The sequence below is a fragment of the Hibiscus syriacus genome, unplaced genomic scaffold, assembly GCF_006381635.1.
Source record: "Hibiscus syriacus cultivar Baekdansim isolate YM2019G1 unplaced genomic scaffold, ASM638163v2 tig00110387_pilon, whole genome shotgun sequence".
Lineage (NCBI taxonomy): Eukaryota > Viridiplantae > Streptophyta > Magnoliopsida > Malvales > Malvaceae > Hibiscus > Hibiscus syriacus.
In genome coordinates, this window is record NW_024062717.1 from 1,623,371 (window position 1) to 1,648,853 (window position 25,483).

The window sequence follows — 25,483 nt, forward strand, 5'->3', positions numbered from 1 at the left end:
TTTGTTTTATTTATTTATTTTTTTCTTCTTTTTCTTTATTTTTTATATTTATTTTACTTACTATTTTATCTTTGCTTTCTTTATCTTAACTTTTATTTAATTTTTTCTTCATTTTAATTTAATTAATTAATTTTATTTCTTACCTTTTTATCTAACATAGTTTTTTGACCTTCTTAAGGCAACACTTTTAAAACTATATAAGGTAAGTAATTGTGATCGTATTTTTACCTTTTAATTTTAAATTACAATTTTCTTAATTTAAGACAACCGGAAAATTAATTGGTACCGAAAGGGCGGTTCAAGGGTGCTAATCCTTCCTTGACCGTAACAGACTCCCGAACCCGACACATTTCTGGTAAAAACGCAGATCAGTTAAGATGTTGTCCGACCCACCTAAATTCGTTTTAAAGTAGTCGGTGGCGACTCTCAACCCAATTATTTCAAGTTAAAGCCCAATTCAGGGCCCAACCAAAAGATGGTTACGACATTATTACTATAATAGCACCCATTATATTTGCAATCGCGATATACACAAGTAACTGAAAACATGATAGCAACCACTATTTTAATCCCTAGTGACTAGTGATTGGCTTGTAATTTTCTTCTTTGGTTTTACTATCCTTGTATGTGGTACTCAAGGGTTGCACCATAGGTAAATTTCCACTGTTTCTGTCGTGAAATTCTGCAGTAAATATATGTGTTAGAAGACTCAACCCCAATCATTAACGGAATAATTAGACAAAAGTTTGAAAAGATCAGAATATTCAAGCCTGACAGCTTCTTGTCTATGAAGAATACCACTAAATTAACCGTATACCTGCAGAAAATATCTTACAATTGTCAAACTAAATCAAAACAAAATATAAAAGGTCCTAACAGTAAATTGAAATTTCAAGAGTGTACTCAATACCATGCAACAACCACGTCATGCCATAATCAAGAGACTTTGAACAATAGCTACCAACCTAGAAAAGTGCTTTATACAGCTGTGATTATACAAACAATACCACCAGCAATCTACCAATTAGTTACTCGTATGTATGTCAATGTAGCAAGCAAGAACGCATTGCCTATTAACAGAAGATCATGTGTGATGAAGAAATCAAGTCACCGCAACCATATAATACACCATGAGGAACTGCAAATTAGTGGAGCCAATGAGCCAAAACATTCATGATAAAGACGCATCTATATCTTTGAATTCAATAAATTGAAATTTTCAATAATACAAAATATAATACATACTATTAATTAAGAAAACTTCTAAAGCACCATGTGGTTTAGGGAACCTGCCATGCTCTGAACCCTGCCAAAAGAAACACAATTTTTTACCAAATGATCTTAAAATTACAGAACTTATCAATATTCAGTATTCAACTTGAGCAATAAGTTCAGTTTTATTAGACAAATTACTATTGAAAATGGTAATCCTAGAGCTTGGGTGCACATGTATAATAATAGAAGTAAGCACAACTTTGAGCGCTCAAAACCCACCTCGAAAAGATAACAAAGAGGATAGGTTATCTAGATGTATAAATAATAAGCTCGAGACACAATTGGAACTTACTTACCTGGACGGGGTCGATGGGTGATTAGTAAGGCCCATGGCCTGGGCTGGTGGCTTTCATTGCATTTTGAAGGTGCACTCGCCTAAGGTCTCCTCAAGTAGGAGAGCCTACGTCGTTATTTGTGGCAGTGGGGCCCTGCATTCGCGCGACTCCTTCCTCATTTCTAGTTAGAAGTTTTTGTTTTTTTATTAAGTTTACCAATTGTTAAAGTTGACTATGGATCTAAAATTTATTGAAACAAAAGATAAACCACTGTGGTAATAGCAATGTCCATTAATTCTGATAATCATACTTCCTCAACCTGTATTAGATCGAATTTCCATTAAAAATATCATTGAACTCGAGTTTTGGCTTTCTCTTGAATCAAAAGTTACTTGCTTCTCATATGATGCTAAGACGTATCTTTCTCACTGCCCCAATTTACTTGTCAGCAAGTAATGTGAGTGGCATAATAAGTAATGCATATTTCACATACATAGGCGACAGTTCATCGAAGATTTGTTTCTGCTGCTACAGCACAATAAAAGCGATATCTTCATTTTGTTTGTTGCTTCATTCTTAGGATTTTGTAGTATTATATGACCTTTGGCAGTGAGAAACTGATAATTATATTTCACCAATTCGGTGTAGTTGAGAGTAAAGATCAGTACTTCAGCAACAATAGGAAGTTGAAAATTTCCATGATACATTAAAACTGCACAATTTACTGTTTATATTACGCATAAAAATAAGCTTATGAGGAAAAGAGACGAGAATACAAAACGTTTTCAGAAGATGAGAAGAGAGGCTTCTTCTTACATTGCCTTCTCATCATCATAACATTTCAGAAGAACAAATCAGCAAAATCACAGCAACCTGCATTTGAGAATAACAAAATTCCACCTTGATATGAAAATTTTTCTCAGCCTCACAGATAGCATGAAACTTCACAGTGATGTGCTTTGTTTTATCCTGATGAATTGGGTTTTTAGCAATAACAGTAGATAACTAATTGTCACAAAAAAGAATACTAACACCATCTTGCTCAAAGCCAAGATCAAAAAGTAAATTTCTCAACCAAATTGCTTGATTTACAACAACAACAATAACAATGTATTCTGCTTCAGAAGTTGATTGAGCCACAACTTCTTGCTTCTTTGAACTTCAACAAATTACACTAGAACCAAGGTTGAAAACATATATGGATGTACTTTTCATATCATCCAAACTCCTTGCCCAATCACTGTCATAATATCCGGTCAACATCACACTTCCTATCTTTAAATAATTCAGCCTCTCACTTGATGTGCTCTTCACATACCTAAGGAACCTTTTAGCAACTCCCAAATGAACATTAGTAGGTGAACTAAAAAATCTTGATAACAATGTTGCAAGGAACATTAAATCAGGTCTTGTTACTGTTAAGTAAAGTAAGCTTCCAATTATGCTACTAAAATTAGAAGGATCATAGAGTTTCTCAATATCGTTATTTGACAACCTCAAACTTAAAGGCAATAGTAAATCAACTCCCTTGGAACATTCCAACTTAAATTTACGTAGAACATCTAAGGCATATTTCTGTTGTGAAATAAAGATATCAACCTTGCTTTGATTCATTTCCATCCTAAGAGAGTAGCTCAACAAGCCAAGATTAAACATCTCGAATTCTTTTTGCATACTCGATTTAAATTCTAAAATAGCTTTGTCAGTGCTTCCCATTACCAATAAATCATCAACACAGAGAAACAACAAACAAATCATCATTCTTATCTTACTTAAGATACAAAGTAGCTTCTTTAATGCTTCTTTAAAAACTCAACTTTTTCAAATACGTATTAATTCGATAATACCAGGCCCTTGGTGCTTGTTTTCAGTCTTAAAGAGTCTTCTTAAGTTTGTACACTTGATGTTCCTTTTCAGCAACCATGTAACCTTCAGGTTCAAAAACATAAAAATATTTTTCAAGCTCTCCATTCATAACGACAAATTTTACATCTAGATGGAACACATTTCCTCAGTTGACATGCAATAACAATGAGTAATCTCAATGTGTCACATTAGTTAACTCAACCTATCTGTACAAACCCCTTTACAACCAACCTAGCCTTGTTCTTGAACACAGAGCCGACGAAATTGAACTTGGTCCTATAAATCAACTTAACACCTATAAAATTCTTGTTGTCAGGTTGATCGATCAAGAACCATGTACCATTTTTCTCAATTACAAAAATTTCTACTTTCATTGCATCAATCCATTCAGGTCCCTTTTCAACTTCAATAAGACTTGTTGGTTCAACAAAGATAAAATTTCACATCTCCTACACATCTACTAAGGATTTAGTTTTGATAACTTAAACTTCATTTGTATCTGTTGTATAGAACTCATCACTAGTTACATGATTCTCAATATTATCAATTATAATAACCTCGTCAGCCATTGATATACTATCATGCTTCTGCACATTATTCTTCTCCAATTCCAATAAGAACCTTAATCAAAAGTGACATTTTTACTCACCACGATCTTCTTGCTATACAAATTAAAGATTTTATACCGCTTGGATTGGGAAGAATAACTTATAAAAATTCCTTTCCAAGTCCTTTTATCTTACTTGGGTCTCATATTAGCATGTATATGATCGAAACATAGTGAACTGAACACTTTAAGGTGTTTCAAAGATGGCTTAAACCTAGACCAGGCTTCAAGAGGAGTTTTCTCATCCACATCCTTAGTTACTAACCTGTTTAAAAAAATACATAGGCATAGTGACAGCTTCTACCCGAAATGATTTTAGAAGATGTTCTTTAAACAACATACATCTTGACATATCCAGAACAATTCTATTCTTCATTTTGGAAACCCTATTCTATTAAAGAGTGTGAGGAATAGTGAGCTGATATGAATCCCAATGTCTCTACAAAAATCATTGAACTTCTTGAACACGTACTCTCCACCATCTTTCTGTTCTTAAAACATTCAACCTAAAATCACTTTGATTTTCAATAGATTTCTTGAATTCTTTGAACGTTGACAATACATTCAGGTAAGATTCAAGAAATATACTCAGCACATCCTTGTTATATCACATATTAAAAACATACAATACTTGATGTCATTCACAGAAGAAGTCTTTATTGGACCACACAACTTAGAGTGAACTAACACTAGGGTCCATTTGGTTGGGTGAAAACATTTTACGGAAAATATTTTTCCCGTTATCATGTGTTTGGTTCCCGTAAAACAAGAGGGTCAATGGACTTTGTTTTACGGTCAACGGAAATCTCAAAGTAAAACACGGTAAAATGACTTACCGTTTGGAAAAGGGTAAGTCATTTTCCCATCCCTTGCTCCACACCGAAAAATCGAGCGATCCAGTGACCTCCTTCTCACCAACGAGGCGGACATTCGTCTTCTCAGGTGTCTTTCATTTCATCTTCTCCATTTTCATCTTCCTTGACCTCTTTATTAATAGATGTTTCTTTATTTTCTCCGTTCAACGTTCGCTGTTTCACACTCATGTATATCACCCATATCACTTCCAAATAAATCCCTAATTCCCCTCTTTCTCTTTATTCCTTCTTTATATAGACAATTATTGGTTATGTACTTTTAGAAAATTAGAGTTTAGTTTTTCTTTCCTTTTTGTTGTTGTATATAATTTAGTCTAAGGATTTTATGTTTTTCCCTCATTGTACATTCCGGCTCTGTAATTCTTGGACTCATATTTATTATTGTACTGGTTCAGTTTTTTATTTATTGATTTCATTGAGATGGAATTACGAGTCCTTAAAGATTTAGGGTTTTTGATTTATTTGTACTTTGTTAATCATTTAATATGGAGAATCCGCGTAGGTCGTTTGATAAATCAAGAGGACCCCGTTTGAAAAAAACCGCATTTAACGGAATATTGGGAGAGATTACATTAAACATTTGCTGCCAGATTGGGTTTCATTATTTTTCTTTTGATTCCATCATTACTGAATGGGACATATGGCAAAATTTCTTGTAGTATGCTTATGTTTGAATGATTATTACTTGAAAAACTGCAGAAGACTTTGTTCTCAATGAAAACACTATACGCTTTGACAAATATGCACATCCAGTTGCCACCTTTATGTGCTTAGGATCTTAAACTCTTCCAAATGCTGAAATCTTCTTTGTATGTTAATTTTTTGTTTGTATAGAATGAAGTTGATACTCATGTATCAAGTGTATGATCCATATCATTTTGAATGCTAGATTTAGGTGTTCTGCAAAGTATATAGACAAGTTGATCCTCCTGTGCATCAAAGTATACATAATTTTTTAGAACATGGAAAGGGGTATTCCCATGATAAATAGTTCATCTTCAGGAACGACAACATCAAGACCCGATCTACTTTCACAGCGTCCACCGCATAGCATTCATGTAAATCCAAAGTATCTAGAAAGGCAGTGACTTCAACAATCTAGCAGGGTAAATTCTATAATCATCTTGTCCTCTATTTTGTTAAAGATTCATTCAAGTGCTTTTCAGTATATTTCTGAAGCATTTATTGAAGTTGGAGATTGCTTATGTTTATAAAGCTAGCACTTTAAATACTTTTACTCCCGTATTTTCTTCACCTTGTTTGTTAAAGATTCATATCCGAAATTTTGAGATTCCCACTATCATTCATTTCTAGTCCTTTGTGGAATCATATCAATGCCACTGTTGCCAATTCTTTTTGTCCTTGTGACCTTGTCTTGATTTTAACTTCCTTAATTTCTCTCAGCTATATATGATAGATTTAATGCCTTCATTATACGGGATTTTCTATTGATTTGTTTTTGTGTGATGAAGGCAAAAGGTATGGTCAATGACATGACTGGAACTCTGGCCAACTCAAAGGAGGATTATGAGAGGCCAGATAAAGTAGCCATTACAGTTGGACAACCATATTGGAGATCCTTCTGTTAAAATGAATGTATGTGAGGTGTTTTAAAGTTTGTTTTAATCTGTTTATTACTTTTTCACTTTCTTATTCTATTTTGAAGTTGTCAGAAAATCCGATGTTATCATAGAGATGCATTTAACTATGATGTTTGTGTTGAGAAATAAATATTAGCCCACACCCAACTTAATTTGATGCCATTGCATACATCAATTTAGTTAGGTGAAGTTGTCATTGCTTATCTCAAATTAATGGAATAGGCGGAGTAGGTGGTAATAATGTATGGCTAGGAATATTTCTCAATTTAATAATTGTATGGTGTAGGTTGCATGGTGAGGACTATAAATACCTCCCTTGCATTTGAGTTATGCATCCTCCAAAAATTTGAGTGTAGTGTCTTGAGTATAAGTTGTGAGCTTTCTATTGAGTGTTTATTTCTCTTCTAATTGTGAGTGGTCTTTGGAAAGTGTTGTAGTGTCTTTTATTGTGGGTATAATACTAGTAATTTGTTTATTTGTTTGGGCAATATTAGTAAGTTTAGAGTTGTATACTCTAAATTTTACTCAACAATTGGTATCAGAGTCACGTTATAAGGTCTCTTGAAATTCCAAGTATGCTCTATGGCTGTAGTTTTAACTGATCTTCCACATCAGAAAAGATTTCTTGAGATTATTTTTGGGGTTATTACAAACCTTGTGGAGCTTCTTTGTGTTTAGAGTAATTTAGTACTTTGCACGTTTGTTACTCAAGCTTGTTCGGTGCAGTCAAAACCTTGCTGTTACAATGGGTAATCTTCAAGTAGTTGGAGGAATCAAGAAGCTCAACAACAAAAACTGCAACACGCGTGCAATATGTATGGAGTCATACTTACAAGGTCAGGACCTTTGGGAGGTTGTCGATGGTGGTGAATTTACACAACTGGCTGTAGAGGATGCCAATGGCATCTTGCGAAAGTGGAAAATTAAAGCAGGCAAAGAGATGTTTGCTTTAAAGACCACAATTGAAGAAGAAATGTTAGAGCACATTCGAGATGCTAAAACACCAAAGGAAGCATGAAACACTTTTGTTACACTCTTTTTAAAGAAGAATGATATAAGATTGTAACTTCTCGAGAATGAGTTACTATCGATTGTGCAACGTGACATGACGATTGCTCAATACTTTCACAAGGTAAAGTTGATATGCCATGAAATTTTAGAGTTAGATCCGAAAGCTCCTATTGGGGAAACCATGGTAAAGAGAATAATTATCCATGGTTTGAGACCTGAATATCGAGGGTTTGTTGCCGCTGTACAGGGATGGCTGACACAAATATTGCTTGTTTAGTTTGAAAATTTGCTTACATGCCAAGAAGCCATGGCCAAGCAAATGAGAGGAGTCTCGCTGAAGGGTGAAGAGAAAGCGCTCTACAGCAGCAAAAGTAGAGGCACTTTTCAGCGATATACTAACAGTGGATCTAAAAAGGATGATGACAAGGTGAAAAATTACCAAGGAAAGGGAGGTTCTTATTCAGGAGGAGCTTCCAAGAATCGCGGTAATAGTAGAAAGTTCGATGGAAAATGTTACAACTGCGAGAAGATGGGTCACATGCCAAAGACTGTTGGACCAAGAAAAAGTCTGTTGAAAGTAATATTGCACTTCTAGCTTGAAAGAGAATAGTGAAGATGGTTGGGATGCTGAAGCGTTACTCGCTATAGAGAAAGAAGAATTAGCTCTCACGGTAACAACACCAGAAAAGATTAACTACGAGAATAATTGGATCATAGACTCAGGCTACTCAAATCAAATGATAGGTGAAAGACAGAAGTTTCAAAACTGTTCTAAGTACAAGAGAAAATGAGTTTCCACGCGCAAAGGCAAAGAGTTCTGTGGTGGGAAATGTGAAGAGAGTCTAGTAGGCTTGAGAGCATCTTCGGTGTCCAAGCATGGGGATGCCATGATGAGTTCGCAAGAAATGCTTGGGGCGGTGAAAACACACCAGGGGGAGCTAGATCTCGAGGTAGAGATGCTCGATGGTGGAGCCTAAGGCATGTTTGAGGAAACAGTACGTTAACTCATGAAGATGAGGAGAGTCTTGATGGGAAAAGAGAAGAGGAACTGACAGTCTACGAGAAATGGGCTTATTTAATGGAAGGTTTGGCTTTTCACAAGGATAGGTTCATCAAGTTGGAGCATATCTCAACGTCGTGGGAAAAGGGTCGGGAGACTTGAAAAAGTCGATGATGAGGCCAAAGAGACCCATGGTATTGTGGAGTCCCGCCTTGATAAATTGTAGTCCATGGAGGACAGGTTCAAAGACGAGATACAACGAGTTCTCAGTGAGTTGGAGATGGTTTGAGGGAGTAATGCCCATGAAACCAAAGTGATGGCTTTGAAAAGCGAGGTGAATGAGCTCAAGAAAGAACTGATCATATGCAATGGAGCAATGAGTGAATGGGGTGTGCTCAAGACCTTCTTGGAAGGACTCAGACCAGGGGTAATGCTCGGGGGAGAGCAAGGTGATGCCCAGAGACTTTCAGAAGCCATAGCTGTAGCCGGAAAGCTAACCGAGCTTACGAGAGACAAGCCAACTAGCATTGTGTCATCCAGATCCATGCCTAGGAATAGTAGAAATAGTGGGGAGACCGGGAAAAGATGCATCAGGGAGATGGTAAAGAAAGCTCTTCGAATGGCCAAGGTGAGCCATCGACTGTTCGTAGCCAAGGAAAGCCATCGGGAAAGAATGACAAGACTAAGTCCGGTGTAAAGAAGAAGACGAGCAAGAAAAAGCTGAAGTGCTACTTCTGTGATGGTCCTCATTTGATTAGAGGATGTCCCAAGAAGCGTCTCCTTGCAACTATCATGAAGAAGATGGGAGAAGGAGAAGTAGCGGGAATTGGTGCAGCTGCAAGTGTTAAAGCTGTCAAGCCAGGGAAAAGACTTGGTCCGATTGAAGGTGTCAATGTGGTTAAGCAAGGAACAAGACGAGGGAAGGTTGTTGATTTTGAGGCAGTCGAACCCAGAGGAAAGTCTGATGCAATTGCGAGTGTCCAAGTAATCAGGTCAGAAGAAGGACTTGGTGAGGCTACATGTTCTAAAGTAGCAAAATCAAGAGGGCAGCATGGTGCGACTACATGTTCTCAAGTAGTCAATCTAGGATCAAGACATGACGAGATTGCAAGTGTCAAAGCACTCGAGCACAGGAAGGGACCCAGTGCGATAGCGAAAGATAAGCCGTCAAGCTGAGGGTACAAAGTGAGCAAGTTCGCTTACAATATGCCAGGATGGAGGTATGGTCCAAGTTGAGACATATCATGCATAAAGGGATACTTAAGGAGTATGTGAGCCGATTTAGAAAACTCATGTTCAAAGTCCTGAGTTTGACTGAAGAAGATGGTTTCTTCACCTTCATGTTCGGATTGAAGCCATGGACAAAGAAAATGTTGGAGCGAAGGGAAGTCAAGGAGTTGTCTAAAACCATGACAACATCCGAGTCCATCAGAGAATTTGGAGTCAAAAAGAGCAAGACTTCCAAAGCAAGGCCAAAAGACGAGGGTAGTGGAAGAGATTGAGATTATGCAAGTCAATATAGAGCAAATTGTGGACTTGTTTACAAAAAGCTTGAGCATTTGAAAGTTTGAACATTTTTATCATCAGCTTGGTGTGATTCAAAGAATGGGGGCTAACATTGAGGGGAAGTGTTGACAAATCAATATTAGCCCACACCCAACTTAATTTGATGTCATTGTATACATCAATTTAGTTAAGTGAAGATGTCATTGCTTATCTCAATTTAATGGAGTAGTGGAGTAGCTGGTAATAGTGTATGGCTAGGAATATTTCTCAATTTAATATTTGTATGGTGTAGGTTACATGGTGAGGACTATAAATATCTCCCTTGCATTTGAGTTATACATCCTCCAAAAATTTGAGTGTAGTGTCTTTAGTATAAGTTGTGACCTTTCTATTGAGTGTTTATTTCTCTTCAAATTGTGAGTGGTCTTTGGAAAGTGTTTTAGTGTCTTTTATTGTGGGTATAATACAAGTAATTTGTTTACTTGTTTGGGTCCAATATTAGTAAGTTTAGAGTTGTATACTCTAAATTTTACTCAACAGTTTGTAATAAGAACATTGGTGTTACTGATCTTTCACAAACTAAAGGTGTGGGTGTTGGAAGAGCCAGTGTTACTAAGGCTATTTCCAGCCAGAGGAATGGTTTCAATATTAAACATGGATCTAAAAATTACCCGACATCCAAGTCTGGAAATGCTGATCCTCATTTATTGGCAAGACGTAACATTTCTGGTAGAAGCAGTAATGCGACACACAACAACTGGAAAAATTATGAGGAAAAAGAATTTATGTGGAAGATGCTCTCAAGATTGTCTCAACATGATGCTGTCAACATCTCTAACAACTCGAGGAAAGATCATTGGACTCTTGATCCTTCAGAAAAGTTGGTAAGATTTAAAGGTTAGGGCTTTCAGTTGAATTACATAATTTTATTGGTTACATCCTAAGAAACATCTTTTCTCAACTTGTAAAGATAAACTTTATGGAATTGTCTCTAGATTAATATTGCTGAAACATTTGCAATATGTATGTTTAACTCTTTTTTTGGGACCATATATACATTTGTACTGCTTATAGCTTGTGTAAGGTATAAGACATGAGATCTACTGCAGTTTTTAATAAGCATATAAAGATGTTCATGATGCATTGTTGAAAATCACTGTTGTTAGGTTGAGGAACATTTGCAATATGTATGAATTAGACTTTGTATTATTACGGTTGGATATTATTGTTGTTTTAATGTGATAAACATTTTAATTATATATTTTGACACTATTACTATTATTACAATGTTATGTACTATTGTTGTTTTAATGTGGTGTACTATTAAGTAAACCTACATAATATTTATAAACTTTTATAATATATTTTTAATCAATTATTAATATTATATCAAATAAACCTACATAATATTAATCATACGTTGAAATTCATTTCTAAAAATACGAATGAATAAGCATCATGAAGATTTTAAACCTAAAATAGTGTATTTATAACATAATCAACATAAATTATTAATATTATCTAAAAATTTAGTTTGACGTACTTATAAAAATACATATTTTTATAAAATATAATTATATAAAAATAAAATGAACCTTTAAAATTGAGGTAAAGAATAAAAACATATCAAACATGTATACTTTTTTATTAAAAACAGATTCTGAAAATTGTTTTCAAAAAAATTAATCAAACAGTGTAAAATATTTTACAATGTACCATCCAAACACTGTAAAATGTTTTCCAGAAACTCTTTTGAGTGAAACAAACAAACATTGTAATTATAAAATATAATTATATAAAAAATATTTTCTGAAAAATATTTTCCATAAATGTAATTCATATTTGCTCTATTCACACAATTATGAGAAAATCACAGTCTATAAGACTTTTCAAATTGACCACTATCACATTTATCATAACAAATATTAAGCTCAGACAAATATGTTACAAAACCATTTGGTTGTATATACTTTGAAGTTCTAAGATTAAAATGACCTATCTTTGTATGTCAAATAGGATTGATATCATCTTTTTCCAAGTACACATGTTCACAATCAACATCAAGCTTCAATTAAAATCTATTATTTTTCATTTTCAGCTCAACGAACTTAGAACCACAAACATCAAATATGTTGTAGAAATCACCCTTAAACTGAACACTAAAATCATTTTTAATCATTTGAGGAATACTCGGAAGATTTTGATCTAAATCAAGAACAAAAAGAATATTATAGATTGTTCTTTTACCTTGTATAATATTCACGGAAATTGAGTCTTTGCCTTGAATTTGAACTGTGACACCATTTCCTAACTTCACATTTATCTTAAAAGTCTTATAAAGGTTGTTAAAGTATGCATCCACGAGTTTCTTGTGACTGGTACAACCACTATCCACAACCTAAGTAGAGTTATGAGATGATTCAACATGAAAAACCATAAACAAATGCTCACCCTGGTCTTAAAAGAAACACAATTATTTACCAAATGATCTTAAAATTCAAAATGTAAACATAAAATTAAAGGCAAGCTCACATATAATTACAATACTATACTTCTGGGTAATGATAATTTGATCCCGCAAGCTGAGTAGAATAAAATGTGATAATTCGGAGAGCCTTCAGCAAAAATAAACAAAGAAAAGAAACAATTGTGAGTAAATGTTTAAAATTGCAAAACTTATCAACATTCACTATTCAACTTGAGCAGTAAGTTCAGTTTTATTAGACAAATTACTGATGAAAATGGTAATCCTAGAACTTGGGTACCCATGTATAATAATAAAAAAAATGAAGCACGCACAAGTTTGAGAGCTCGAAACCCACATCGAGAAAGACAGTAAAGAGGAGAGGTTGGCTAGACGTATAAAGATAAAGCATGGGAGACCTTTAAAACATACTTACCTGGACGGGGTCGATGGGTGATCAATAAGACCCATGGCCTAGGCTGGTGGTTTTCTTTGCACTTGGAAGGTGCACCTGCCTAAGGTCTCCTCAAGTGGGAGAGCCTACGTCATTATTTCTGGCAGTAGGGCCTGCGTTCGCGCGGCCCCTTCTTCATTTCTAGTTAAATGTATCTTTCGTCTAATAATGAAGCTTACCTAGTGTTAATTGTTGTTGGCTGTGGAGTTGAAATTTATTAAAACAGAAGATCAACCAATGTGGTAATAGCAATATCCCTTGATTCTGATAAATTTGGATTTGTTGTTCAAACTTGTATAGATACGAGTTTTGAAGGGGTTTAGCAGTGACGGGTACTCTTCCTGATTGAAAGAGTTGGGATTTTATTAGGATAGGCAGAGATTGGAGCATTTCCCGCGGTTGCATTGTAAGCAGTGGAAAATGCTTGCATCGTTCATCCAAATCACAAAATACGTTATCTTTGTATGTATGTTAGCAGAAAGTCTAAAACTAATGGCACTGATTATTGGTGTTTGCTACTCTACACATTAACTGACCTTCTGGTTTTGGTAAACTATGTTAATTCTGTGTCTCAGATATTTTGTTAGAATCAAAGCTAACCTAAGACATTATATCCACCCCAACCAGATTGAAATTGATTTCCACACCTTCATTTTTGAAGTAAAAGTAATGGTTACTGCTAATTCCCCCTGCAGGAAATTTCATTTGAAGCATTCGTTGTAGGTTCTTAGCTCTTCCCTTCACTTTTAAAAGAAATCACAAAGAGAGCAGAATTTAATATCACGAGTCACAAAGAATTCCGTGACATAAGCTGATAAAATTGGACAAGTGAATGATTCTGTTCACAAGTCCCGCATCGCACTGGGAAATCAAGTTTGCAGGTACTCCTCGTGTTTATAAAGCAAAATGTAGCAAGCATTTAAACTCACCGTGCGGTGAGCACGAGCGAACAATTCTTTCGCCTTTTACTAAAAAATACTGTGTGCTCTCCATTAAAAGCGGCATACGCCAATTTTTGGAAGGGTTTTCCTTGTTGAATGCCCCCACATCAATCCAAGTTTCCTAATTATTATGAGATGGTAGTGCCTTCTTCTCCTGCTGTTATTGATATATTTCTTTGGAAAGTGTTGTGCGATCATCTTATACCATATTTAGCCAGAGTCCTTGTCAGCAGCTTTGGTGGTGTAAGTCAATGCTGTTAGTCGATAGTCATTGGATATATATATTAGGTTGAGACCGTTCTGCAAGTTTCCACAGTTTTTTCGCCTTGTGGTTATTGGATTTCAAATGTAAATTGAGTGATAGCACGCATAGCAATAGAAATGTAGTGTTCATGTTTATTTCTCAACTCTATGGATTAGTCGAATGCGTGGATTTGAAATGTCTTAAGGAATTTATAAATTCAATAATCTCATGCTTTTATTTTCAAATATAAATCCATGCTTGTTATTGCCAGTATTTACTATATTGAAACTTGGCTGGTATATTCATAATGTATGCATTTTGAAGATATAGATGTAAGAAAGGCAGAAAGAATGCGATAAAAGACTGTTAGGAGTTTTCTTGTAAAATCAAATCAGAAACTCTGCTGATTGAGAATTAAGACAATTGAAGAGAATGAGGCTGTTATTAATGCCTATATAAAGACTCAAATGATTAAAGTTAAAATGCATGTATGTATGAGTAAAAATCGAGAGAAAGAGAGATTATTTATAGAGTGTCCACTTATGCTTCCAACATAAATTCCATATGAGATGAAGGTATTCAAATAGTCAACAAATGAAATCACTATATCCAATCTTCAGGGTCCACACAATTTCCAATCAAGAGTTTTTGATTCTCTTCTTTGGTTTTACTATCCTTGTCTTTGGTACTCAACGGTGGCAACATAGGTAAATTTCCACTGCTTCTGTTGGGCAATTCTGTTGTAATATATTACAGACAATAGCTACCAACCAAGCAAACTGCCTTCAAACAGCTGCAATTACACAAACAATACCACCAGAAATCTATCAATTATAAGTTGCTCGTATGTATGTCACCACAACCATATATTACACCACGAGGAACTGCAAATTAGTGGAGCCAAAAATATTCATGATAAAGACGCACCTATATCTTTGGAATCAATCAATTCAAATTTTCAACAAAACAAAATAAAACATTCACTATTCAACTTGAGCAACAAGTTCAGTTTTATTAGACAAATCACTGATGAAAATGGCAATTCCAAAACTTGGGTGCACCTGTATAATAATAAAAAATATTTAGTATGCACAACTTTGAGAGCTCGAAACCCACATCGAGAAGAAAGTAGAGGAGAGGTTAGCTAGACGTATAAAGAATAAGCATGGGAGAACCTTGAAATATACTTACCTGGACGGGGTCGATGGGTGATCAATAAGACTCATGGCCTAGGCTGGTGGCTTTCATTGCACTTGGAAGGTGCACTTGCTTAAGGTCTCCTCAAGTGGGAGGGCATACGTCATTATTTCTGGCAGTGGGGGCCTGCGTTCGCGAGACCCCTTTTTCATTTCTAATTAAAAGTTTTCATTGTTTAATAACCAAGTTTACCAATTGTTAAATTGTTGACTGTGGAAGAAGATGTATTTCACATACAGAGTGATTGATGTAGTGTAATATTATATTTTATCTCATGATTTTTATTATCAAATCGCTTGTTCTACAGTCCACTTGCCTGCCAATTTGGAACTAACTTATATCACAGTTTTTAATCAAAGCATTTGCGTAGACTAGACTTGTTATTGCTCACCTGTAGGAAAACTTTTCCTAATTAGAGAAATCACAACCCGAAAATAAAAGATATCACGATTATTGTCTTTTTTATTGTTATAACATAAATCAATTGAATTACAGTTCAAATAAATTTGATTTATTTCTCATTCCAATTCCAATTCCAATTCAATCTTTTAATCAATGATGAAGTCTTGAAACATATCCTAAGCCTCACATATGCAGTGATCTCTTTTAGAAAGAAAAAAATGGCTCATGTTTCGACATCAACACAATCTGAAATTTAGATGGTTGATATCCTTGGAACATCAACTGAGAAATTATGGATCTCATTCATCCATAGGTTTTTTTCCTTTGTTGGATTTACAAACCTAAAGGCTTTCCACACTGCACTTTTACATTTGAATTCAGAACTGAATGTTGTTTCTCATATTTTGTCCCCTTTCCTAATCTTACCCTTAGCTTCCGTATATGACAATTCATACCAAAGTGAACTGCTTGAGGTGTTGCCAAACCTGTGGCAACAAGGCTCATGGCGTAGGTCATAATTTGTTGCAGAGGGGGATCCGTTCACGTGGTCCGTTTCAATTTCTAGTTAAAAGTTTATGTGATCTAATCATCATTCATATTCTTAATGTTTTCAGTCTACTTTCCCTTGGCTTAAGATGTTAATGTTAAACCAAGAAAACAAGCTTGAAAGCAAAAAGGAGAGGAGCAGAAAAAAAAGAGAGAAAAGAATGCAAAAGGTCTAAACAAAGATAGAGAGGTTTTCACTACACTCATCATTCTAACAATTTCATTTAATAGGATTACAAACCACAATAATTTGAAATGTAGAGCTGTCAAACATTAGTATAAAAGAAACACTTAACTTAAAACAGACTCAAAAACAGCTAATAGACATCATTACAGCTGGCATGTAAGACAAAACCTGTTGCAACCTAAATTCTCAATTGCAACCTAATTTCTCATTTCCAATTGCAACCTAATATCTGCTTTCAATCTTAAGGTTCTGGGTTGCAACCTAATATATGATTTCCAGTATCAAACTTAAAGACATCAACACTCCACCGTGAGGTTGATATTGGTCATACCAAGCTCATGTTTGAGAAAAGAAATTATATTCCTTGAAAGAACCTTCGTCATCAAATCAGCAATCTACATTTCAGAAGAACAAAATTTTATCTTGATCTGCAAATTTTTTTCAGCTTCACGAATTGCATGGAACTTCACATCGATATGCTTTGTTCTGCCACGTTGAACTGGATTTTCAGCAATAGCAATAGCAGATTTGTTGTCACAAAAAAGAACAGTAGCACCTTCTTGCTCAAACCAAGATCAGAAAGCAAATTTCGCAACCAAATTGATTGATTTACTGCTGCTGCAACAACAATGTATTCAGCTTCAACAGTTGATTAAGTCTCAACTTGTTGTTTCTTTGAACTCCAGCAGATTGTACCCAAGCAAAGGTTGAAAACATATCCATGTGTACTTTTCATATCATCGAAACTTCCGACTCAGTCACTGTCAGAGTATCCATTCAACAATACACTACCAGTCTTCAAATAATTCAGCCCCTCACACATTGTGCTTTTCACATACTTGAGAACTCTCTTAGAAACACCCAAATGAACATCAGTTGATGAACTCAAGAATCTAGATAACAACATTGTAGGGAACATTAAATATGGTCTTGTTGTTGTCAAATAAAGTAAGCTTCCAACTATGCTTTTGAAAATAAAAGGATCACCGAGTTTTTTACCATCGTTCTTTGACAACTTCAAGTTTAAAGGAAATGGTGAATCAACTCCCATTGCAAGATTCCAATTTAAATTTCCTTAGAACATCTAAGGCATATTTTTGTTGTGAAATGAAAATACCAGCCTTGCTTTGATTAATTTCCATCCCAAGAAAGTAGCTCGTCAAGCCAAGATTAGATATCTCGAATTCCTCTTGCATACTCAACTTGAATTTTGAAACAACTTTGTCATTGCTTCCCATCACCAAAAAATCATCAACAATAAAGGGAAATAACAATAAAATCAGCATTCTCATCTTTCTTAAGATACAAAGTAGCTTCATTAATGCTCCTTTGAAAACCCAACTTCTGCAAATTAGGATCAATTCGATAATACCAAGCCCTTGGTGCTTGTTTTAGGCCATAAAAAGCTTTCTTGAGCTTGTACACTTGATGCTTCTTTCCAGCAACTATAAAACCTTCAAGTTAATTAACATATATGTCTTCTTCAAGCACTCCATTTAAGAAGGCAGACTTTACATCAAAATGAAACACATTCCAACCCAATTGCCTTGCAATGGTAATGAGTAATCTTATGGTATCGGGTCTAGCAACCGGTGCAAATGTGTCACCATAGTCAACTCCACCTATATGTGCATACCCCTTTACAACCAACCTTGCCTTATGCTTGAACATAGTTCCATCCAGAGTGAACTTGGCCCTACACACCCACTTCACACCTATAACATTCTTGTCGTTAGGTTGATCAATCAAGAACCAAGTACCATTTTTCTCAATTGCAGAAGTTTCTGCCTTCATTGCATCAATCCATTCAGGTACCTTTGAAGCTTCAATAAAACTTGTTGGTTCAACAAATATAAAGTTGCACCTTTCATCCACATCAGCTAAGGATTTGGTTTTGACAACCTCAGCGTCAGTCGTATCTGCTGTATCAAAACTATCACTATTTTCATCATTCTCAATATCATCGGTTGTAACAACTTCTTCAACCATTGGTTTATCATGTTTTTTCACATCATGCTTCTCACAATTCCAATAAGAACCTTCATCAAAAGCGATATCTCTAGTTACTACAACTTTCCTGCTTTCCAGATTGAAGACTCTATCCCCTTAGATTGATAAGAATAACCAATGAAAATGTCTTTCCAAGCCCTTTTATCTAACTTGGACCTCATATTGGAATGTATATGACTGAAGCAGATTGAACCAAACACTTTAAGGTGTTCCACAGATGGTTTAGACCCAGACCATGCTTCAAGAGGAGTTTTCCCATTCATAACCTTGGTTGATAACCTATTCAACAAATACACAGAAGTAGAGACAGTTCTGCCCAAAAAGATTTGGGAAGATGTTTTTCAAACAACATGCATATTGACATATTCAAAACAATTATATTCCTCCTTTCACAAACTCTATTCTGTTGAGGAGTGTGAGAAACATTGAGCTGATGAGGAATCCCAGAGTCTTTGCAAAAACAATTGAACTCCTTGGACACATATTCTCCACCATTGTCCATTCTAAAGACCTTCAACCTACAATAACTTTGATTTTCAACAAATTTCTTGAATTCTTTGAACATTGACAATACATTCAACTTAGACATTAAGAAATAATCCCAACACAATCTTGTCAAATCATCTATAAACAACACAAAATTCTTGGTACCATTCACAGAAGTAGTCTTCGTTGGACCACACAATTCAGAGTGAATTAACTCTAATTTCATACTTGCTCTCTGTAAACAATAATGAGAAAATGAAAACCTACCTGACTTTCCAAGTTGACAAGTTTCACATTTATCATCATAAATATTTAGCTTAGGCAAGTCAGTTACAAAGTCATTCGACTGCATGTACTTCAAGGTTCTAAGATTAAAATGGTCCATCATTTTATACCAAAGAGAGCTAATTTCATCATTTGCTAAGTAAACATGTTCACAGATAACGTCATGGTTCAAATAGAAACTATTATTCTTCATTTCTAACTCAGCAAACTTAGAACCACAACCATCAAATATATTGCAGACATCACCCTTAAACTGAACACTACAACCATTTTTAATCATTTGAGGACTACTTAACTAGAGTTGGGCTAAATCATGAATAAAAAAAACATTATGAATAGTTCTTTTACCTTGAGGAATATCGACACAAATCGAACCTTTGCCTTGAACTTGAACCGTAGCACCATTTCCCAACTTCGTACTTGTCTTGAAAGACTGATCAAGTGAATTGAAATATGCTGCCATATGTGTCATATGACTAGTTCACCAACTATCCAAGAGCTAAATGGAATTGTGAGCTGGTACAACAACATGAGAAATCATGAACAAGTGCTCACCCTGCTCTTAGTTCTCTTCACTGGCATTTGCTTGCTGTTGAGATTTCTTCTTTGCTTGCTTGTTTTTAGTCCAAAAACGATTTTCAGTGTGGCCAAGCTTATCACAAAAAGCACACTTAAATTTGGTCATGCCCTTATCTTTGAACCGAAAAATCCTTTTCAGCATGATTTGTTTTCTTACAAATAGGACATGACGTGAACTTTCCATTTTAACCATCAAGAGAAACAAAAGTCTTACCCTTTTTTGAACTTTCAGATTTCTTCCCAAATTTGTTAAAATTTACTCCTTTATGAGTAGCAAGAAAAACACCTTCACTTGCCTTATGAGCTCGCATAGAAACTCTTTGTTCTTGTGCTTCTAACTTGCTAACAATATCAGCAATGGTCAATCTTGACATGTCATAAGATTCCTCAATAGCTAAAATTTTTTCTTCGAACCTTTGAGGAACACTAATCATGACTTTCTCCACCACATTTTCATCTTGTAAGTCTTCACCATAAAGATGAATTTGATTTACAATGTCCATCAACCTCATTGAAAAATCTTTAATTAACTCATACTCCATTTGCAACATAGAAAGTTCTCTCTTTAGAGTCAAGAGATTAGTTTTCTTTACTGTATGACCTCCCTCATAAGTTTCCTTGAGTTTATCCTAAACTCTCTTGGGTGTTTCAAGATCCATAATACTGGTGAAAATGTGCCCAAACATGGTAATGAGTTCCTGTAAAAATAGGAACATGTGTTTAAGGAGCATTTGAAGAATCCATTTTAGAAAACACTTTAAAAACTCAAACTCTCAAAGTGTTTTAATCACCCACAAATAGTAATAGAACCTCACAACCCTCAAGAAACATATCTGATTACCACTGTTAATGTTAAACCAAGAAAACAAGTTTGAGAGCAAAAAGAAGATGAGGAGCAGAAAAACAAAAGAGAAAAGAATGCAAAAAGTCCAAACAAAGATAGAGAGGTTTTCACTGCGCTCTCATTATTCTTAGCCAATTTTTTGTAACCTTGTCGATGGATCTTCATCAGTTTATACTACCCTCCGCAAGGTAAGAGATCTCAAATAGACTCTCATCTTAACTGCCCAAACATGGTAATGAGTTCCTGTAAAAATAGGAACATGTGTTTAAGGAGCATTTGAAGAAACCATTTTAGAAAACACTTTAAAAACTCAAACTCTCAAAGTGTTTTAATCACCCACAAATAGTAATAGAACCTCACAACCCTCAAGAAACATCTCTTATTACCACTGTTAATGTTAAACCAAGAAAACAAGTTTGAGAGCAAAAAGAAGAGGAGGAGCAGAAAAACAAAAGAGAAAAGAATGCAAAAAGTCTAAACAAAGATAGAGAGGTTTTCACTACGCTCTCATTATTCTTAGACAAATTTTTGTAAGGGTGTTCCTTGTTGAATCACCCCACATCAATCAAAGTTTTGTAATTATTTATAATGTTGTGAAAATAAAAAATGTATAAGTATTTATAATCTTATTTTTTAAAGAATGTTTAAAGAAATGGATTAATGAAAGTACGATGAATTCTTAGACTTCATCTCAAAATTGATAAAAAAAAGTTGTCGTTGAAAGATATAATTGAATAAAAGCAATTACACAAAAATTATAGTTAAACCATCAATCTAAAAAAAGTACAATTGAAGCACTAAATTACAAAAGGAAATTTACTTTTAAAAAGAAAATGAAAAATTGAAGTTACACAAGTATTCTATGGTAGTTGAGGAAGAGTATGTGGTTCAAATTACATAAAATAATAGACTGGTGAGTGTTTTAAATTGATAATATTTCCTTGATAATTCTTTGATCTTATGGATTTATTATTGCTGATTTGGTTTTATTGTGCTTATTTTCGTGCAATATCTTATTTTCCAGAATTAGTAGTAAAAAGTGTGCGTTTTGTAATTTTTTTATTTGGTTACAACTGGAGACATGTGCATGACTATGGGCATGACACGACCAGAAGTGGCAGTTTCTAGAAGGTCCAGTCAACAATAGTTTTCTAGAAGATCTAGTCAGCACCTTCTGGAAGGTAGATAGGCAGAGATATCTTAGGAGATTTATTTTTAAATTTTAAAGTTTGAATTTAAAAAAAATTGGAATTATCTTTAAGATTATTTTTATTTTAATTTCCATGTTTGTCTCTAGGATTCTAGAAGCTATAAATACCCCCTTGGGGGTAAGGCTCAGAACACACTTGTTTTTAGATTCAGTAACTTTCGGTGATTTCAGTTTTTATAAAAGTTTTGTTCTTCTTCTTCTTTTGTTTTCACTTTTTTTATTTTCAAGTTTTATTTTTCAATATCCTAAGTATGACTTCTGTCATGCTTAGCTAATTTTCTCATAAGCCGAAAGACTAAGCGATGACTCAATTCAATATGTGAGAATTGAAAAGCACTTAACATCTTCAGGATGTCACCCTCAGCTTTCTGGAAGCTTGGATAAGTAATTGACCTAAAAAATCAAAACACTTTCATTTCAAAAAGAGCTTGTTGGTCTGAATGTTGTTATGATTTAAACTTGGGAGGAAAGATCGACTTGTAGCAAATTCGACTTCTTGTGAACACACTTAGCGACGGTCTACTAAGGGAAACTGAGATCGGATTCGATTCTCTGCAAGACAACATAATCCAAGTTGGGCTTTTCCTAAACTAAAACTGTTTTTGTGCTAACGACGATTGTTGTAGTTGGTTCAATTAAAAACTAGATTTCCAAAGATTGGCCTTGGGGAAATTGGTTACCAAAGTGAAAAGAAAGTTACAAGGGTTGGGCCTTGTAAACTGTAATTGGCGTGAATCCCAAAAGTGAAAATTCATTTTCGATTATCAGAAACGAAACAGATTAAGTCAAAGCGAGGCTTGAGGCTATTTTTTTACCATAGTTATTTTTAATTTTACATTTTCAATCTTTTTTATTTTCACTCTTAATTACTTTTTCTTATTCAGTCCTTTTGTTTTTATCAAAACCCTATTTTGTTTTATTTTACTACAGCTTACCTGGATCATAGCCAACTCAAACTCAAATTTGGGAATTTTCTAAGTCTTTGTAAATTGACCTTTACTTCTCTTTACTACGCTCTTCCCTTTCTTATTTATTTTGAGAATAATGAATTTATTTGACAGCAAAAAAACGCTTGTCATATACATAAAACGAGACAAAATTAAATAAGCTTATTATATGATATGCAAGAATTGGAGAATAATCCTTAAAATTGTCTGAAGTATGATTAAATGTGTGTGTTGATGTGAATAACTTATGATATTTTCTAACTATATTTAGATATAAAATTCGTAAGTCTTGACTAATTCAGTAAGAACACTTTGTATATATGTTGATGATATGATTGCGTGACAATGAAATCATTTTTAATATGTGTACATGTACGATATAAAAGTGTATGACATATATAATGATATTTGATATATATATATATATATATATATATATATATATATATATATATATATATATATATATATATATATATATATATATATATATTAAAACATGTAAAAATTTGACTATATGTGTAACACCCCAAATTTAATGAAATTATGACCTAAATTGAAAGTTTTGGAACCTTGCAGCCTAGTTTTGAAACTCTGGGAAGTTCAGGGATTTAACCCTAAATTTTCCTATTTTTCATTGACAGTGAACAATAAAAATATTAGAAACCCTAGTAATCCCTAAAATCCCTAACCTCAAATCCCTAACCTCCATTCGAACCCCCGTCGTTGCCTTGCACTTTTCTTCACCATCGACCGTCGTAACCTACAATATTCCCTATATCCGACCCATCTCTATACGACGACCAAAACCCCTAAGTTTTCAAGTCAAGAACAAACTTCGTTCATTGTCAATCGACGTTCGACCGATTTAGGGAGAAACCTTACAACCGCCATAAATTTTTCATTTTTCGGTTGATTCCGCCGGTGTTGTAGCACACCGTCACCATCATTAGCTTCATCGGTGACGTGCGAATAAAACCCAGGTAAGCGATGCCTCTATCGCTACGCCATTGTTGACTGCCGTTAGGGATAAGATTCAAGCGTTTTTTGGTTGATTTAGCGTAGATTTGGATGATTTTTGATTAGTTGTGGTTTGTTTTTGGTGATTTATTGCTCAGGGGAGAATCAGCCGATCGAAACAGTCCTCGTCGTTGACTGAGCCTGTCCAGTCGAAATGAGTCTGTTTGACCCTACCTAGTCAACCTGATATGACTCAACGTCTGACTTTGACCGTTGACTTTGACCCAAAAAGTCATATTTAATGTTTTTCGACGTCCTGAGTCCGAATCCAAAGGTTGTTTTGCCAAATTAGCAATTTGTAAGCCATTTTTTAGTGTTTTATCTTTGGATCCAATTCGGTTTCTCAATTAAGTTCAGTTTCTAACGTAAATTCAATCGTTATGTGTCCAAGGAATTATTGGATGTTGAATTCAAGTTTAAGAGTGATCGAATGGAGTTTAAATGTTTGATCGGTGGAGTACAAAAATTGAGGTAATATTTTACTATCTTTTGTATGATTTCTGAAACGTTGTGTCGATGAAATGATTAGTCCTTTGGGAAAAATTAATTATTTTTGGACTCGAATAGAATTTTAGTAAAAAAAATTAATTGTATAAGACTCAGATGACTCACATAAGAAACTGGAAGATCGATCGGAAATAATTATAAGTTCAATGATTCATAAATGAATTGAATTCAAGATCCGCAAATTTTGATAATTTTTTAAAGGTCATCTCCAATATGATCGTTCTTGATTTATGGATCATGGAATCTAGTGGTTTATGAACTATGATTACTTGAAATGTGTTATCTGGTTTCCTGTTTTCACTGGAAAATATGATCGTTCATGGTTTATGGATCATGAAGTCTACTAGTTTATGATCAATGATTACCTGAAATGTGTTATATGGTTTCTTATTTTCACTAGAAAATATTATCGTTCCTGATTTATGGATCATGAAATATACTGGTTTCTACTTGAATTATTTTATTGGGACATTATCTGGGTAGGCTAGAGTATGAAGGTTCATCTCTGATCAAGCTGGTAAATCCTTACAAACCTAAGATGACCTTTGGGTAGGCTCCGAAAAAACTTTCTTAGGTATGCTTTCAGGCCCCAAGGCACTCCCTTAGGTTAATCATGGAACTACATATGGTGTACGGGTGGAGGGCAGTTATATGGTTTATTTCATTTTCACATTTATGAGATTTTACTGGATCACAATCCAAATATCACTATTACTGCTAAATATGATTTCTATTGGATACTGTATGTTTAGGATTCTGAGTATAGAGGTTCATCTCTGGTCAAGCTGGTAAATCTTTATGGAACTAAGGTGACCCTTGGGTAGGCCCATAAGCCCCAAGGCATTCCCTTAGGGTGGCTCATCTGTTGTGTGCTTAGGGTAAGTCCTTATGGATGCAACTCTGGGGAACTACATAACGGTGTTTGGTTGGAGGGTACTACTATGGTTTTTAAAAATATGTTTTAAACTGTTATTGTTTTAAAACGATAAGTACCTTTACAATGGTTTTGGTTGGAACACACAAGATATCCTATTCCAATCTCTTGAAAACTTGGTACTCTGAATGTTTCCTATGAACTGAGATCTTCATGGCTTTTACTCGATGAAATATTAGTGGAACCTTAGCTCATTACGAAAATCTGTAG

At 34.6% G+C, this 25,483-nt stretch overlaps 4 non-coding genes across 4 annotated transcripts; all 4 read left to right on the forward strand.

The window, feature by feature from the left end:
* Positions 1–1,563: 1,563 nt before the first annotated feature.
* On the forward strand, positions 1,564–1,724 carry LOC120122814. The gene has a single exon (XR_005516113.1). It is a non-coding gene; the product is annotated as a U1 spliceosomal RNA (small nuclear RNA).
* Positions 1,725–12,908: 11,184 nt separating this feature from the next.
* LOC120122825 lies at positions 12,909–13,068 on the forward strand. The gene has a single exon (XR_005516122.1). It is a non-coding gene; the product is annotated as a U1 spliceosomal RNA (small nuclear RNA).
* Positions 13,069–13,860: 792 nt separating this feature from the next.
* Positions 13,861–13,976, forward strand: LOC120122827. The gene has a single exon (XR_005516123.1). It is a non-coding gene; the product is annotated as a U5 spliceosomal RNA (small nuclear RNA).
* A 1,326-nt stretch (positions 13,977–15,302) lies between these two features.
* Positions 15,303–15,463, forward strand: LOC120122833. Its single transcript, XR_005516128.1, has one exon. It is a non-coding gene; the product is annotated as a U1 spliceosomal RNA (small nuclear RNA).
* The last annotated feature ends 10,020 nt before the right edge of the window (positions 15,464–25,483 follow it).